Source organism: Mesocricetus auratus, unplaced genomic scaffold, assembly GCF_017639785.1.
Source record: "Mesocricetus auratus isolate SY011 unplaced genomic scaffold, BCM_Maur_2.0 Super-Scaffold_100048, whole genome shotgun sequence".
Taxonomy (NCBI): Eukaryota; Metazoa; Chordata; class Mammalia; order Rodentia; family Cricetidae; genus Mesocricetus; species Mesocricetus auratus.
The window spans coordinates 2,106,713-2,112,937 of NW_024429225.1; the positions used below are offsets into that span (position 1 = coordinate 2,106,713).

Below are 6,225 nucleotides of genomic sequence, written 5' to 3' on the forward strand. Positions count from 1 at the left end.
GAGATGCATAGAGGTCTGTAGGGGACCAACACTAAAATACTAAAGTGAAAACAAAAGTGCTAACATGAATGCGAGCGGTGTGCAGGTACACAGGCCCTTCTCTCTCTGGTATGCGGGTACACGGGCCCTTCTCTCTCTGGTGTGTGGGTACACAGGCCCTTCCCTCTCTGGTGTGCAGGTACACAGGCCCTTCTCTCTCTCTGGTGTGCAGGTACACGGGCCCTTCTCTCTCTGGTGTGCAGGTACATAGGCCCTGGGTGCCCTTCCCTCTCTGGTGTGCAGGTACACGGGCCCTTCCCTCTCTGGTGTGCAGGTACACGGGCCCTTCTCTCTCTGGTGTGCAGGTACATAGGCTCTGGGTGCCCTTCCCTCTCTGGTGTGCAGGTACACGGGCCCTTCCCTCTCTGGTGTGCAGGTACACGGGCCCTTCTCTCTCTGGTGTGCGGGTACACAGACCCTTCTCTCTCTGGTGTGCAGGTACACAGACCCTTCTCTCTCTGGTGTGCGGGTACACAGACCCTTCTCTCTCTGGTGTGCGGGTACACAGCCCTTCCCTCTCTGGTGTGTAGGTACATGGGCCCTTCCCTCTCTGGTGTGCGGGTACACAGGCCCTTCTCTCTCCTACTCCACACCGGTCACAACTAAACTCGTGTAGAGAGAAGCCTTTTCCTTGCTAGCTGCTTTGGTTTTTCCCTACCAGTCGCCTGGGCTCTGCCACATTGTAGTCCCCAAATAACACACAAGACGCTGCATTAATTATGAAGCTGTTGGCCTTGCTTGTTTCTTACTGGTTAGCTCTGACTTAAGTATTTATCCCATAATTGTTAATCTAAGTATTTCTCTTACCGGAGAAAAGTTTCCAGGCTTCTTACTTCTCTGGCGGGCTACATAGTGACTCCCTGTGTTTCTCCTACCCAGAGTCCTCCTGGACTCCTAGTCCCACTTATCTTGCTTCCCTATTGGCCAACAGTGCTTTATTGACATATACACAGGGCTTCCCCACCAAACTCGTTTCTAAAACTGCTCTGTCTCTAGGCTGTGTCTGCAAACTCTCGTTCCTAAAACCCTGAAGGTCCGATGCCCTTAATGCTGTCCTCAGAGAAAGAAGTGCCCCTCTAACTCCAGCTTTAATCCCACAATCCTCAGAGGTACAACATTGGGGTGAGAGGCTTCAGGGAAGGACTGAGTCTTCTGTCTGCAGGGTACAATGCAGAAGTTCAAATGTGCGCACGTGCACACACACACACATACTCACACGTGCTCACACATACACACATATACATACACACTATATGGGCCTCTGTCAAGGCAGCAGTAGCAAAGGTTAAAGAAGCGTGGAGCCCATCCAGCCAAGGGGTACATGACCCAGCTCTTCCTGACGGCCAGGTTAGATCTCTCGAGGTCTTAATTCCTCCATCTGTAGAATGGAACGCAGCTGACCCTGTAGTGTAGCAAGTACAGAGTGAGTTATCGGTGGATTTGGAGGCTCCTGGCTCTGAAACTCTGCTCTTGACAGCAGCGGTTATTGTCTTCAGCTGCACTGCCTCTCCCCACGCCCCCCCCCTCCATTCCCAACCCCTTACTGCCTGTGGGCTTTCCTGGAGCTGCAGAGCACAGGCTACCACACACAAATAAAGAAGTGTAAAGACAGACAGTAATGTGCTTCAATGCACTGCAAGTTTCCTCCCTGCACACCCATCTTAAGAAAAGCAGAGGAGTAGAACTACTCTCTTTCCTGGCGTCTGTCTGTCTGATCTCTGACGACTAAAAAGTAAAGGAGACATGTCCTTACAAAGGCACCTCTGACTAAGCTCTAACGAGCCCCGGACACTCCCTAATGAAGGGAGCTCAAGAGTAAGGCCAGCATACGTGCCGGTATCTTGGAGCTTGGGAGATGGAGAAAGGGGAATCAGGAGTTCAAGGTCACCTCTGCTAAAGTGAGTAAGAGGCCAGCATGAGCAGCAAGCAGTCCTGGAGGGAGAGGGACAGGGATGGTGGCATTTGCCTGTAATCCCAACAGTGGGGAGGTGGGGGGGGGGAGAGGATTAGGAATTCAAGACCATTCTCTCTGCTACACAGTATGACACAGGCCAGCTCAGAGTACATGACACCCTGAATCAAAAAGGGGGGGAAAGGTTATTACAGAGCAGCATTCAAGCAGTTCCCTCATCTTAAAAGACTATTTCTTTATTCATTAGAAAGTAGCATTTGGGGAATATACAAAGTAGTACATTTGGGAATATAGCACAAGAATGATTATCCTTTTAAATAAGACATAGGCTTCATAAAACTCACAATTATTACTCTTAAAGGCCCAGCCCCACCCTGCCCCAGATTCAGAGCTTCTTGGGGGCCATTTTTTAGATGTTTTTGTTTCTTTGATTTTGTTTGTTTATTTTTGTTTTGTTTTGTTTTTGTACTAGGGATGGAACCTGGGGGCTCACACAAGTTAGGTAAGCATCTTGCATGTGTGTGTGGGGGGGGGGTATGTGTGTGTGTGTGTGTGTGTGTGTGCACATGTGTGCATACGTGTGTGAAGGCCAAAGGTCAATGTTAGATATCTTTCTCAGTAGGTCTCCACCATTTAAAAGGAAAACATGCTTTTACATTTATGTATTTTTTTGCAGGTGTATGTATATGAACCTGTATGTGGACAAGCATGTGTTATGCTACACGTGTGGAGGTCAGAGTACAAGTTGCGCAAATCGACTTTCCTTCCACTATGTGGACTCGAGGGATTGAACTCAGGTTGTCAAGTGTGGAGGTGAGAGCCTTTGGCTAAGCCCTTTTAATTATTTACTTGTTATTCACATGCATATATATGTGGGCCTGCATGAATTTATAGGCACTAGATGTGTGCAGGAGCCTATGGAGACCAGAAGAAAGTGCCACATACCCTGAAACTGGGGTTCTAAGCTCTTGTGAGTAGCCATGTGGGTGCTGAGAATCAAAACTAGGTCCTCTGCGACAGCAGTAAACACTCTTAATCATGGGGCCATCTCTCCAACCCCTTCACCCTATTTCGCGGAACAGAACTGCTCATTGAACCTGGAGTCAACATATTCAACTAGACTGGCTGGCCAGCAAGCCCCCAGAATTCTCCTGTCTCCCTCCCCAGATATGCACCACCACCCTCAGATTCTATGTGGTGCTAGAGATGCGGACTGGGGTCCTCATACTTACATGGCTATGCTCTTAGAAAGGTTAATGGCTATGCTCTTAGAATGGTTAATGGCTATGCTCTTAGAATGGTTAGAAAGAAGGAATGAGGCACTAGACAAATGGTTTGTCACAGCGCTCCTGTTGGGGACCTGTGTTCACTTCCCAGTACCTCGGTTGGTTGACTCGCAATTGATGGGGGATGACCTGTATGCTGTGAATATATGTTTCTCTTACTGGGTGATGAATAAATGCTAACTGGCCAGTAGCCAGGCAGGAAGTATGGGCGAGGCTACTACACTAGGAGAATTCGGGAAGACAGGACGAAGAGTTCTGAGGGAGATGCCACGTAGCTACCAAGATGATAGGACTCCAGGCATTCTCTGGTAAGGCAAGACCACGTGGAAATACTTAGATTAATAGAAATGGGCTAATAATTAAGAGAGAGCTAGCTAATAAGAAGCCTGAGCCATCGGCCAAACAGTTTATAATTAATATAAGCCTCTGTGTGTTTACTTGGGACTAAACAGCTGCAGGACCAGGCAGAACAGAAACTTCCATCTACACACAATAGTCTATAACTCTAGCTCTAACGTACTCTGCAGCTGCTGACACCCACGTGCACATACCCACACAGAGACACACAGATGCATAATTTTAAAAGCAAATCTGTTGGCTGGATGGTGGTGGGTGGCACACACCTTTAATGCCAGCACCTAGGAGGCAGAGACAGGTGGATCTCTGTGAGTTCAAGGCCAGGCTGGCCTAGAGCGAGTTCCAGGACAGGCTCAAAAGCTATAGAGAAACCCCATCTTGAAAAGAGATAGATAGGTAGATAGACAGACAGACAGATAGATAATTAGATGAATGATTGAATAAATCTATTTAAAAAACGGTGAGAGCAAGCACCTGTCCAATGTTGTCCATCTCAAAAGATGGCATTCGCTTCCTCATCATACAGCACACTAGCAGTAGGTTTTCCGCAGGTGATTACAGTGGTTTTAAGTTTTTAATTAATCATGGCTGGGCATTTTCTCTACTAATATTAGCAAACAAACAAACAAACAACAAAAAAGAAACAAAACAGTAGAGGCAGAGGTAAGATTATCTTGCTGGTTGTACCTTTGCTCTTCAGTCCCTGGTTGTACCCAGGGGACTGGATGAAGGGGACTGTGGAAAGTGAGGACGACATTGCTTTTGTTTTTGCTGGAGCACATATTATTCTTACTAGCTTTACTCCAAACAGACTTACTGATATATTCCTCCACTGAGGAAGAGCACTTTCTACTCAGCAATAAGGGACTTGATAACTAAAGGAAGGAAGTCTAAAGTTACTACAGCCCATGTAAGTTAAAAAAAAAAAAAGAAAGAAAGTGTAGAACAAACAGAGGTCAATTTTTGTTGTTGTTGCTAGGGTGATATCTTGGATTGTTTTTCATCAACTTGACACAAGTTAGACTTACCTGGGAAGGACAATCCATTAGATGGCCTGTAGGCAAGTCTGTATGGCATTTTCTTGGTTAATGGCTGAAGTAGGAGGGCCCAGCCCTCTGTCATGGAGTCATCCCTGGGCTTGTTGTCTTAGCTGTATAAGAAAGCAGCCTGAGGAAGCTATGGGGAGCAAGCCAACAACAGATAGCTTTCCCGGTGGCTTCTGCTTCAGTCTCTGCCTTGAGTTCCCGCTCTAACTTCTCCCAGCAGTGGAGTGTGACCTGGGACATGTAGGCTGAGATAGCCCATTCCCCCCCAAGCTAATTTTGGTCATGGTGTTTGTCACAGCAGCAGAAACCTAACTAAGACCCATGTTAATGCTTTATCCTGTACACAGACATGGAACAAGTCACAGAGGATGCTGGGAAAGCACCGTGCTCTCAAGAGGGACGTTCCTCCAAGAACACCAAGAGCTCATTAGGACTGAGGAAGGAAGGAGGTGGAGCAGGTTGTATGCAACTCCAAGTCCACAGGGGTTCTCTTGGGAGGAGGATTCCCTTTGAGAGAGACAGCCGGACAGCTGGGTCCACTGTAGTCCTGTACAGACAGTCCCCCACTGTGTTAGATGTTTTCCATGAGCTGACTTGGAAAAGAATTCAGATTTTATTGCTCCAGGCCATCTGGACTGAAATAACTCTTCATTAAGCCACTCAGAGGCAGCTCTAAAGGAGCATCATATCAGTTATGAAATTATAATGCAAATCTCCACCCTGGCTAGCCATTCAGTGCAAATGGATAGGACCGGATGCCACTGGCAAAAGCGTACCTGGTTTGAAAGGTAGCCCATGTCTCATTCCGAGGACCCAGACAGGATACAAGACAACTAAATGTGATGCATAATTCTCCCTTTGTAAACAAACGTTTCCTAATATTTCCCAGATATCAATTCTAGCTTTATCCTGTACACAGACATGGAACAAGTCACAGAGGATGCTGGGAAAGCACCGTGCTCTCAAGAGGGACATTCCTCCAAGAACACCAAGAGCTCATTAGGACTGAGGAAGGAAGGAGGTGGACCTTCCTTCCAAACCAAGTCTAGTCTAAAATTCCCTATGCAGTCCAGACTGACCTCAAACTCAAGAATCCTCCTGCCTCAGCTTTCTAAATGCTAAGATTACTGTCATGAGTCATGAGTCACTATACAAAGCTATTACCTAGTTCTTATACAGCACATGAAGGTGACTGCTGTTTCTATCCTATTTTACAGATTAAAAAAATATCTTGAGCAAAACCATAAGTCCAGTTTTCCTAATTGCGCAGTAAACACTGGAGAATTTTTGAACTCTCAGCAGCCTGCCTCTGGAGTTCACACTCTTTCCTGGTCTCACTGGAGTTGGAAAGACAGTCCTGGGTTTCCTTCTGAAAGCCTTTCTCAGCATCTTACGTAATTGAAGAAATCTATCAGAATCCATCCTAAAGAGAGGCCACCAGTTAAGAAAGGGGTGGGTGTGGGATGTCGCTGAGCCGCAGAGAACTTGTTTATCCTGTGCAAGGACCTGGGTTTGTTCCCAAGGACACCGGGGGCTGAAGGGGAGAAAAACACAGCAAGAAAACCTTTCCTATCAAGTAGAGAAA

The 6,225-nt window shown here is 46.9% G+C and overlaps 1 long non-coding RNA gene across 2 annotated transcripts; it reads left to right on the forward strand.

Moving 5' to 3' along the window:
- The first annotated feature begins 1,009 nt into the window (after positions 1-1,009).
- On the forward strand, positions 1,010-5,881 carry LOC110339698. Of its 2 annotated transcripts, none has more exons than XR_002381715.1 (5): positions 1,010-1,148; positions 2,424-2,453; positions 2,628-2,764; positions 4,988-5,098; positions 5,530-5,881. It is a non-coding gene; the product is annotated as an uncharacterized LOC110339698 (long non-coding RNA). The 2 variants fall into 2 exon arrangements; XR_002381714.2 differs by lacking the exon at positions 1,010-1,148 and adding an exon at positions 1,696-1,937.
- Positions 5,882-6,225: the final 344 nt, after the last annotated feature.